This window comes from Arvicola amphibius, chromosome 11 (assembly GCF_903992535.2).
Source record: "Arvicola amphibius chromosome 11, mArvAmp1.2, whole genome shotgun sequence".
NCBI lineage: Eukaryota > Metazoa > Chordata > Mammalia > Rodentia > Cricetidae > Arvicola > Arvicola amphibius.
The window spans coordinates 61,701,379-61,713,444 of record NC_052057.2 but is presented as its reverse complement, the minus strand read 5'-3'; the positions used below and the strand labels follow the sequence as shown (position 1 = coordinate 61,713,444).

The 12,066-nt window shown below is 44.7% G+C and overlaps 1 protein-coding gene across 3 annotated transcripts in view; it reads right to left on the bottom strand.

Moving 5' to 3' along the window:
• Positions 1-12,066, bottom strand: part of Pag1 (phosphoprotein membrane anchor with glycosphingolipid microdomains 1) — a 158,512-nt gene that overhangs the window by 48,435 nt on the left and 98,011 nt on the right. The window contains exons 3-5 of one of the 3 annotated variants that reach the window (XM_042055978.1): positions 4,837-4,930; positions 934-985; positions 606-715 (exon numbers count right to left, since the gene is read on the bottom strand). The gene's annotated coding sequence lies outside the window, so the exon portion shown is untranslated. The remainder of the gene's footprint in view (positions 1-605; positions 716-933; positions 986-4,836; positions 4,931-12,066) is intronic. The other 2 variants (XM_038347550.2, XM_038347551.2) reach the window with 2 other exon arrangements.

The window sequence follows — 12,066 nt, the reverse complement described above, 5'->3', positions numbered from 1 at the left end:
TGTTCACTGTCAACAAGTAGCTATCCATTATACATAGAGAGAAACTACTTTTAACTGATATTGAAAACTACAGAAAATAGAGAGGAGAATTCTGAATGTTTACACAAACCCTAAGGAAACAGTGTGCTTGCTCACCCGACTTTCTCTGTTGACACATTCCAAAACACCTTTCTCAAACATTATTGTTTTCTTAAACATCTAGGTCATCATTTCATTTATCAATTCTTTAAAAACAGCAATTGGGCTTGATCCATGCTAGCACCATTGTTAGCATTATGAAATGTGTACACCCTAGACATGCTGAATCCCAGGGATTTCTGTGGCACAGCTGCTAGGAAGAACTCGCTGCTCTAGTCTAGGCCCAGGCACATCATAAGAAATTACAGAATGAAGGGAAAGAAGATGGGGTTCTGGGAACATGGGAACAAAATGAGAGTCCTGAAAGCAAGGGCCAGGTGAAAGTCAGGCTAGCATGCTTTGCCATTGACCGCATTTCCTGGGACTGGCCAAGGGACCTGGGGCTTTCTGTCACACAGCTCGCCAGGCTTTAGAGAATCCGTCAGACTCAGCCAGTCAAGACGCATACACCATACACACAAGCATACCTGCATGGTTCAGGAGCTCACACATGAGGACGATGCATGACGACCTCCTGTAGCTCACACCTGCTGAGGTCCCACGTCTTGCAGCAGAGCCAAAATCGCTACCTAAAGGACTATGGGAAAAAATTTTGGTCTCAAAACTGGGACAGTTGTTTCTCCTGGGAATGTTTAATTGTTTGGGTTTAGAATATCATTAATCATGAAGCAAAGGACACAGCTCCCTTTCAAACTGTTCATAAAATAAAATAAAACCTGTTTCTATCAGAGCCACCGCCCAGGATCTTGCACATTGCATCTGTATTCCGGCAACCCCCCTCCCTTTCCCCCGTACCTCATTTCACTCCCGCCATGTTTTCCTCTCCATGTGCTGTGTACCATGTGCTCTGGAACAGGACAATGTAATCAACAGTCCCCAGGTAATAAAGATACAAAGAGCTTAGAAATAATCCAGTTCTATGTGGCATATTTCACAGATGAGAAAGCCCTGGTCTCAGTGGCTATTGTTTCAAAGTCTGACTGCAAGGCAGGGATCCTAAAAGGAGTTTGTGAATTTTAGTTAGCATATGGTGGCCTCTGGTTCATGAGACTCTTTCCTCTCCTGTTCTTTAGGATGGTACTGTCCGAGAGAAGCTGAGAAATACTTCCCCCCAATGGAGGGAAACTCTCCAGCCCACACCTCACTTTAGAGAGTCACAAGAAAATTCTGAGGAAGTCTTATAACAAGTGAATCAACTTAATACTCTCTAACTTCATCTCTCTTTTCTTCAGGGCCATGGTTGAAAGATGCACCTATTAAGACTCCTTAGAACGTTCCCTGGGAGGTTCTGGGTTAAGATGAGACCCCAGGAATCAGGTGGAGGACAGAGATGGCCACATGTTTATCTCCTGACACATCAGCCTCAGCTGAGGGTGCTCTTAAAGTCTGCTACCCCAAGGAGCTTCATCTCCCAGCAGTGGAGAGGGTAATGGACCTGTGGAGGGCTGGGAAGGACATGGCTGCCATTTTGTTTTTAATGACTACTATCTTTTGCCCACTTTAGACAGGAGGTTGTAGATTACTTTCCGACAGAGGTGAACACAATCAGACAAAGGTTGTCTCCAAGTGTGTGTGACCGTTGTCTATAGATCTAAAGGAAGTGAAGCTTGGCAAGCTCTGGTGTGGTCCCAGGGGCACCTGGTGTGGTCCCGGGGGCCCCTGTGGTGGTAGGGTATCTGGTGTGGTCCCGGGGGCCCCTGTGGTGGTAGGGTATCTGGTGTGGTCCCGAGGGTCCCTGTGGTGGTAGGGCACCTGGCACCCTAAGCCCAGATACTACAGTTGTTGCTGGGTGACATGGCTGACTCTGTTCTTGTCCCTCACGTTCTTACCCTCTCTGAACTTATGTTTCATCTTCAGTAAAATGGGTATCCTAACAATCACAATACAGCAGCTGTGTAGGCCACAGTTTAAGACCTCAGTGCTTGCCCCGTCCCTTTCCAGGAGCCATGATGTGTCTGTTAAACAAGAAAGCACCGCTCAGATTGGCTGTATCTTCCCTTCATAGACATTTCTTCTCACAGTGGACAGAGATGACGTACACCAATGGTCACACAAGACCCTCAGTGTCCTCCCTTCAGGACAACCATAGATAACCAGTCAGTACTGGTTCCTCCAAGGATCTAGCTGCCTGTGTGCTCTTAATCCTGTCCCTCTTGAAGAGCTGTGCTTACAGGTATGGGAAGCCCAGACTACGGTGTTACTGGGGGCTCCAGACCCAAGAGAAACAAGTGGGCTTCTCCTGGAAGCCATGGGCACCAAAGTCATGATGTCTCCAGGTCAGCTGCAGACAGCCTTCCCTCTAAGCAGCCCCTCCACAGACCGGACACAGGCAGGAGTGGCTGACCCAGAGGCATATTCTACCCAGTTGTTAGAAACAACAAAAGACATTAAAAGCAGGTAAACTGAAATGAATCAGCAGGAAACAAGAGAGGAAGGGAGGAAGGGAGGAAGGTTGCTGAAAGTCCCAGGAATTTTTACTGATTTCCTTGTTATTCGGTCCCAAACACTGTCCTATTAATGCCCTCCTCTACTCTTGCTTCAGTTTATTTATCATCATTGGTATTTATTATTGTGGGTTGTGAGTCTAAGGAGTGAGTGGAGGTCCCCTGGCACAAGAGACATATATGCTGCTACTGAGCTTCAGCTCCTGCCCTCTTTCTATATGTTATAATCACAAAAACGTTTTAAAAAACAATTAAAAATATATGATGTAGAAAAAAAGGAATACAAACATATTTAAAAAGATTATCAACTAATATTTCAAAGTTTAAAAACAACAAACAAATAATTTGCATTACTCATGTCACCAGGGTCAAGTAAAAGATGGGCCTTGCTATGTAAGATGAATCTTACACAGGTGATCTCAAAGGCCCTGGAGGGGTCGCAGTGACCTCAGGACCCGACACTATCAACTGCACACTTAGAAATCTCATGATCTATGAAATGCAGCAGCTGGGAAATATGCAAAGGGTTACTCTCCTATCTAAAGGCAAGGCTGGGGAAGGAGCACAATCAGTGCTAGCTTGAGGTCAAGCTCTAAACTTGGGCCGGGACCTCAGCTTGAGTCTCTGTTTCTGCCCTGGCAGCGTCCAGTCCAGACTGCAGAGACTCTGACTGTTTCCTTCTTCAGTTGGGGCCTTCACGGTTTGGAGCACCATGTGTGGCACCCTCTCTGCGTCCCTCGCCATGCACCTCTTTCTCTCTGCACACCGTCAACTGTGCCTTTTCTCTTATTTAGGGGGACATAATGGTTTCGGTGAGTTTCAGGCTAACGTCACTGGCAACAGTGTGAGCGCTCATGCACAAGGACCATCTAAGGCTGTCTGGCACACGCAGTGAGGACGGAGAGTCTTGACGCTGCAGCCTGAGATGGCACCCTGCTCTCTGAGGCCTGTCTCTGTAATACAGGCAAAATGCAGCATGTAGAAAGGAGCCAAGGAAAACGTTTCCCAAATTATAACTTGCATCTTGGTAATGAGAAGCTATTAAAATATATTTTAAAAAATCCCCAAGCTGATGTGTTTCTTAGGATTCTGAGCTTTCCCACTGCTCTGCCATTTCTCCATTCTGTATGCACAGCAGAGATTCCTGCCAAGACTATTACAGTGAGCAAACAATGTCTTCTCTGTCAGAGAGAGAATGAATAGTATCACAAAGCTCTCCTCTAATGTACAGCCTATGCTCCCACAAGCCTTCCGAGGAGAACCGCCAGGGGGAGGGGAGGACAGAACACTCTCCACTTGCCAATCTGAAACTGCTTTCCAGAACAGCAAGGGTGGACGATTGCCAACCATGTATTATCTTCTAATCAGAGAAGGTTGACAAGTAGATTTCCATTCTGGCTGTATATTGTTTCATCCCTTTGGATATGAGCACACAGATACTTTTGTATGGAAAAAGGCAGAAATACTTCATCTTGAAAAACCTCAGGGCTTGGTGAAAATAGTCTTTCGGTACAAACTGAAGAGCAGCAGAGGAACTGCATAGGAGTTTGTATTAAGATGCTAGGAGCTGGGTCACAAGTGTCCTGTAAGCTGTGGTGCCTGCTAAGCTCGTGATTCAGAGAGGAAGAACACGCAGCTATTCCCCTGGATATGTAAGACAAGGCTAGCCCACTCCTAGCAGGTCTCAAGGACTGTCTGTCTCCCCCTCAATGGCTTCTCTTCAGAACACAGGCATTAAGCACATGACTTTTCAAATGAGACGTTTAGAAAGTTCTTTGCATGAAATCTGTGAAAGGATTACTTGGTGTGCATTTTCAGAAAAGAACAGAGAGTTCTTAAAACTTTTCTTATTTGTGTCTTAGTTGATGCAAAGTCTTGGACACCCCCCCATCCCATGTGACATGTACAGAACACACATGTTATCTGACCTTTATTTAGGATCCCTTGACTCTTTCATCATGAAGGAATGAAAGCTATTTCCAGTCTAAACACACAGTCTTGCTCCCCCCTCTTTTTCCCACACACTTGCTGACCAGCCCCATGGTCTCCCAGGGGGAGATGGGGTTCTCCTGGTGACACATTTAGTGAGGCTGCAGGAAGCTGCGACAGCCTTCCTTTCTTCTCTTGCTCCCCCTTTCACTCACACAGTCCCCGTCTGCACCAGACTAGACAATCCAAGCTCTGTGTGGCCGGTCCCACGGCCATCTGAAAATGTAACCCTGTGCTCCCTTCTTCCTACAATGGCAACATTTACCTTGGAGAAATAGTTGTCCAAAAAAGTATTTCTGCGTTCTAGTAATGTGCTCCGTTCAAACGTTGTTATGAGAGATTCCCTCTCTTTTCTTGGCCTGTAACCAAAAAGAAAGAAAGAATGTTGGGGGCAGGGGAGGCATATGGATAGGCTGTGAAAGACACTTGCCAGCTTACTGTAAAACCCTGGCCTGTTTAACCAGACATGGGGCTTTGCATTCCTCTCTACAGAGGCTGCAGGTTTAACTTCTAAATGAGCAAAAGCACCCACCACAGTGAATATATACGATTTTTCCCCTCTGAAATAAGAGTCACATTATTATTTGATCCAATATAAATCAATCTACTTTTTAAAAAAATTTCTCAGCCTTCCCAGTTTGTGACAGATAAATCTGTATGTTCCTGTAGTACAATTAAGATCAAGTAACTGTTACCGACATTGGAGGTGAAACGCAGTATTTATCTGAAAAAAACATTCAGAGTTTTTGGCAAGTTAAGCCGTGACTCAACTCTGACATTTTCTGATGGAAAGGAAGCTGTGGTAGTGAGGGGCATGCATCAAGACCAAGGGCTTGTGGGTCTGATCCCTTATCATCCCATCAGCACCCCACTATGGAGATGAGAAGGATTCTCAGAAATGGAGGCAGCTCCGGAAGACTCCCTCGACCGTCCCCATTCATCGGCTCCCACATCCTGTTGTTGGTCTGCCCAGCCCTTCTCCCACCTCCCTTTCCTCTCTGCTTCACTTCCCATCCTTTAACACATCTCTTCTACACTGAATATCTAGTTTTATCTTTTAAAATATTTATGTGTTTGCGTGTGCATCTGGATGTCATGTGTGTGGGTGCCAGTGAAGGCCGGAGAAGTGCTGGAGCCCCTTGAGCTGGAGTTACAGGAAGTTCTGAGGAACCCAACCTGGCTCTTCTGGAAGAGCAACAAGTACTCTTAATTGATGAGTTGCCTCTTCGGCCCCATGAGACACCATGATGGGGGCAGGGCGAGGAGAGAGAGGAGAGGAATGGACAATGAAGGAATGAGCTCATTCCAATGAGGCCATCCCGGCTGCTGTCTAAGACCTAGAACTTCTTTATTTTAGCAGACTGAGGTACAAATTCTACTTTGTTTTTTTGCATTCAATTGTAGGATATCAGCCACCCAGATTTGTATTAACTGCTGCTCTTTTGAATATATCGTAATTTCTGAGTGTTCTTTCTTCAGCGCAGAATCGGCATATTACTTACATTATATGAAGGTGCAACTATTCTTTCTCTGCCAACTGTCAAGGGAGAAAGGCTTCCTTTTGTTTGCCAATGCGTTCAGCTATATTATTATTTTCTTATTTCTAACTAAATTTAAAAAGATCAGAACAAGAGGCACAATCATGGGCTGTCTTCCTCTAACTCAAATCCATGTCTCTCTCTGTCAATCACACAAGGAGGGAGGGACAAGGATGCACTGAGTGAAGTGCTCCTGGGCTCAGTGAATTCCCGCCATATTGTTCTTCTCTTCCATTGGCTTTCAAGTAAACCTCCTCCCAGGCTCCTGCCAGGCACATATATTTTGATGCAGATTCTAGTCCCCTCCTGCCTTTACTACGTCAATGCCCAAGCTCAGAAAACTCTTTTAAGCTATCAGAAAGATGAGCAAGATTAATTATCCATGTCCAATGGCTTCAGATCAGGGTTGTTTTTGTTTTCAAATGTGAATTCTGACACTGCATAGTAGAAATACAATTTCAGGGCAGGGATGCAGTTTGTGAGTTTGTGGTAGAGCACGGTGTGTTACGCTCAAAGGTCTAGGCTGAATCCCTGGGTCATAAACACACATAGAAAAAAGCAACACGCACTTTCTAGTACCAGACGTGAATGAAGAGCTTGTCTTAACTGAACCATCTAAAGTGCTGCATAATTCTGCATTGTCAAAATAGGTAGAGCATGAGTTAGAAATATCCCAGGAAAACAAGGTGGTAGAGATAGTGGTGCTACCACCATCGAACAAGGCAGGCAGACACACAGATTCAATGGGATAACACTTATCACCCACGAAAGCAAACCCATATATTTACATTCCTTTATTTACATGGTCAATTGCCTGTTAACAGAAGGGCCAAGACTATTCAACGGAGAAAGAGCAATTACTTTAGGAAACAGTGCTGGGACAGGTAGCAGCCACAGACAAAATCAGGAACTGGAATCCTGAACTCACACAATGTTAAAGTTAGGTTGAAATGATAAATGTAAGAGGTAAACACACACACACACACACACATACACACAAACTACTAAGAAAGAAAACACAGATCTGGCCAGGGCAGCTCCTGATATGATGCCAAGTGCACAATCAGTAAAATATAAAATAGAAAACGTGTCAGACTTAGAAAACAATGCATAATAAAGATGACATCCCAAAGAGGAGAAACAGGTACAAGTCACTTGATAAAGGAATTGTAGCTAGAATATATATATATATATATATATATATATATCCCTTAAAATGCAGTAAGACATCCAAATCCCAACTGAGCAAAGGTCTGGGTAGGCATTTCTCCAGAGGAAGTTATAAAAGGACCAACAAATTCACAGACTGTCAACGTCAACATCAAAGAAATGCAACCGGCAGTGAGATGCTGCCTCCTCGGCTCCAGCTCAAAGAGTCGTGTGCTGGCAGGATGTGGAGAAATTCAAACCTACAGACCCTCCGCAAGAAGTGCAAGACAATCACCCACTTTCCAAACAGTCTCGAAGTTCTCTAAAAGCATTAACCATGTACTATCACCCCATCCTATAGTTCTACTCCTAAGTACATATGGAAGAAACAAACCAGAAATCTATACAAAAACAAGGCATACAGAGGTTCATAGCAATATGATTCATAATGGCCATATTAGTCACATATAGAATGGAATGTCATACTGACATAGGTTCAACATGGATGTATTTTGAATACATGGTAAGGGAAAGAAGCCAGTGATCCTGAATATTATGGAATCTCATTGGTAAGAAATATCCAAAAATGGTCAAATAAATAAAGCTGAATTCATAGAGAAAGAGTGACTGCTTAGAGTTGGGGAAGATGGGGAGTACACACTGGTAAAAATGTAGCTAATACCCATTAAGCTACATTGTTTAAATGGATGGTTGTATGGTATAGAGATTAGAGCTGAGTAAAGCTCTCACTAAAAAGAAAGAATATTCCAAAAGGTGTAGACATGATAATGTCTTCCAGATCCCTCTCAAAGAACTGCGGCAAACTTGTGCTGAAGCAGAGGACCTTGCTCCGTGGCAAACTACCACGTGTGAGCCTCCCTGAGGAGAATCCTCGTGGACTTTGTGGTCCTTGGGCTCCTTCATGTGTGTGGCTATCTGTGCACATGTATACTACAAATGAGGGCTGGCTGAAACCGATCCTATGCTTTCAGCTCAGCAGCGCCTTCTGTCTTGTGGGATTTTAGGACCCCCCAATCCAGCTACCTCTCATCTTTCTGCTCCTCTGCCCACATCCCCCGAGCCAGTGGGCTGTGATGATCAGCACGTTCTTTCCATACCTGTTCTACCGACAGTTTCCCATGACTGGAACAGGCTCTGAACATTGGCAGTGGCACTCCTACAAAGACCCAAACATGGAGTTTGTGACGTGCCTAAAAACTCCCCAGCCAAAAGCTGCTTGGAGCAATGGGGGTAGTGAGTTTGGGGACCTGCACCTGTGGTACGAGATCTGCATTTGATAAAAGACTTGGTCTGGCAGAGAAAGTCATCCAAGTGGGCCAGACCATGACAATATCATCTCAGCATGGGAAATTACAACTGAACAAACAGATTCCACCGATACTGAGCAAGCGTCCACTGGGGATGAGAACTGTGAATGTGGTTAGTGGCGCATTCCAGCAGAAGGGAACATTTAAAAAGCCTAAATACTTCATGCTTTAGCCACAAGCAGTTCAGCTTTGGGGAAGGCACGATAGCGTGTGTGGGGGAAGGTGGTGAGGAAAGAGGGAAGGCAGGAAGAGACTTCCTGCCGCAAACACCCCGGTTCCAGTTTCTGTTTGTTTGGGTTCTCCTCGAGTAGTTCAAAGGCAATTCTCCACTGGATGTGGCTGGTCAAGAGTGGTACAGAACCTGGATTTGTGCTGCCTTGCGTATCATTCTTTATACAGAAAACCAGAGATCACAGCAGTTTCTTGTAAGCTGCATTATCCCGCTGCGTATAGCATCTTAGCAAAAACAAAATGTGAATTTCCTTCCAGTCGGCTGGGGCTAAGTGCCATCTCTCCTTCCTGAGCCTTCTGCAATTGGCCTGGGGAGAGGCTGCCTACACAGTTTCCATGGCAGTTCTGGGTCTCAGCAGTGGGGTGCAGAGTTACAGGCCAGAGTCTTCCTGATCCCAGCCATCCTTCACAGTTTAAAGCAGCACATGGAGTTTCACCCAGATGTGGCCTGGTGTTGACTAAGACAGGATTAGGATAAAACTCCAAGAGCCTCTCTCCACGAAGATAGCAATTTATTAATCAGCTCCCCTGGGATATGTCTACTAAATCAGCTATTAATCCAGTTAATTATACACATCCCCAATTTGTCAAAGTGATGACTATCAGCAATTTGATAGATTTTTGGTAGAGAAAGATCCATAAACAAATGCATACCACTTCCCTCCAGTTCACTGGCATTCTGTGGTTTAACAAGTGAACAATAAATTAGAGATCTCTCTCTGTTTCAGACAGAGCAGACATTTCTGCCCATTAAATTTCAATATCCAGTCCTTCGCAGCAATCATGTTCTCAGCAATCATGTGAGGCAACAGACTAACTGCTTAGTGGCTCAGCAATACAGCGGCTGCTGCTGACAAAGAGACAGGCTGCCAACGGCTGTGCCATGTGGAGAAACCAATGCCCTGCTCCTGGCTGCTGGCACGATCCGCCCTTGCTAAGCCTTTTCTGTCCTCCGGCTATCTCCTACCAGCTCTCCCAGCTGTCCTTCTCCCCTCCTCCAGCCCCGCTGGCCACAAGCTCAGCCTGGCAGTTACTGCATTAACAGGTGCGGTCTTCACGGCATCATCTGATGTTCCTGCTTCATTGTTCCCGCTCTCAAACAGCTGAAATCCTGATGTATGCAGTCCATTAAGAGAAGGGGGGTTCATGTTTTATTTTCCTTGTTGCAAATGGGAAAAAAGGAAGAGGGAAGAAAGGCTAGCTGACAGAGGCACTGCAGAGGCCACCACGAGCAAAGATAAGACGGCTTAGGAACATCAGGGTGGTTTGTAAAATCATCAAAAAGATTATAAAAACGACACTGGGAAAACAGTTTCTTCTGGAAATACTCTCAAAGGTTTAGTTTAATGAAATAATATTCTCTCCAAGAATAATATGCTTTCTTGAATTTTAGAGAGTCGATGATAAGAATCCTTGAATACACATTTTTACACTATCTACAGTCTCCAGACCTTGGGAAGACAGGTACCATTCTAATGCCAATGTCTAGTCATAAGCAATTGGCATTTTATAAGCAAAAGCTTTCTATTTATAAACCTGTTACTTGGAAAAAGGTAAAATGATACATTGATACAAACCTTATCTGTAAGCATGTATCACAAGGGCGGCTTGGCGACAATTCCTTGCAGCTTTAATACTAGGAGAGGCATAATGAAAGTGACAGAGTATATACCAGACACCATCCTCCTGCCTGCTAAGGGGAGACTGGGCTATAATGTGAAACCATGAGCAGGTAGGGCAGCTCTACAGCATACTTCTCAGTGTCTGAACAGAAAGCAAGTGGCACAGTCACTAGCACGAGAATGCTAGTTTCAGAAATTACATGCTGCTTTGAGAACAGAAAGTATAGAAAACTGTTCCGGCTCATGACTAGTTTATAAGTTGGTGGCAAAAGAAATATTTAAGAATATTCTCAAGGTAAGCTTGGTGGTACATGTTAGCATTTGGACGCTGAGGCACGAGGATGCAGAGTTCAAGTCCAGCCTGGATTACATAATACGGTCTGACTCCTCATCCCAATTTTAAGGAATACTCGTCTAGACAATGCAAATACACACAGAGTAGAAACAAAAGCCACGGGAAAGTCACTTTTCATTCACTTTCTTCATCTGCCAATTTTATTACCTTCTTTATGAACATAAAACCGCTTATTCCCCAGTCCCACCCACTCCCTACGTCACAGAAGCATCTTTTTGCACTGGATTTGCTGCCACTTTTAAGCCTCTAGTTGGTGTGACTTTGTCTCCTAGTGATGGGCATCTTCCCAAGGGGTAGCTGGAATGCAGACTTGTCTATCACAGCCCCAGGTCAACCCTCAGATGTGTCCTGATAAGAAATGACTTCTCTAATTTCTGTTTTCTGTTGTCACACTCAAGGGTTAGTCTCTAGATGACCCAAGGGCTGGAGGAAGTAGGGTTTCGTGAGTGTGCATGGGGGAGACAGGTATAGAGAAGCAGTCTAAGCGCAGGATCTAGGGCAGGAAATCAGGGCAGGTGTACCTTTGAGACTCTTACTTCATGAGCATCTCCATGCAAAGTGCCAGGCCAAGCCATCCAGGGAAAGCAGGGGGCATGCTGGCTGTTTCAGGGGGCCACAGAACTGGTTATGCTGGATGAGTCCAGGCAGGGCTCCCTGTGTGTGCGGTTACAGGGGACGATGCATATGGGTTCTGCTGATATGCCTCCACATTTTCAAAGACTGGTCTGTGAAGAGCCCGAGTTCCAGAAGGTTGTGTGAACAGGAGGTGGGATTGGCTGACATTTAGTAGATGGACCATAAAGTAACTATATTCTTTGTCCACATATATGCACACATAGACCAGGTATCTATCACCATCTTTATAAATGTATAAACACACACACACACACACACACACACACACACACACACACACACACAAATTGGTAAAAGGAAAATTCCTTAGAATAATTGAGTTTCTCAGGCAAACTAAAGCAAAAGTTTGATTTCCAGTAAATACAGCTTACTGAACCAGAATAGGTCCTAAGAACCTCAAACACCCATCTGATCAGATACTAATTATACAGAAATGAGGCGCAGGGAAGGCTCCAGCACAGCCCAGAGTCAATTGGTCATAGCTTAGCTAGTTACCTGTTTACCTATCAGTGAACTGGTTACAACACTTTTTATAAACACCCTAAGTTCAGTTATTCTCATAAAATTCCAAAGTCCTGGTCTTTTAGGTCCACAGCAGGCATCTGTCCAAACTCAAGACTTCTTAGAACATATTAT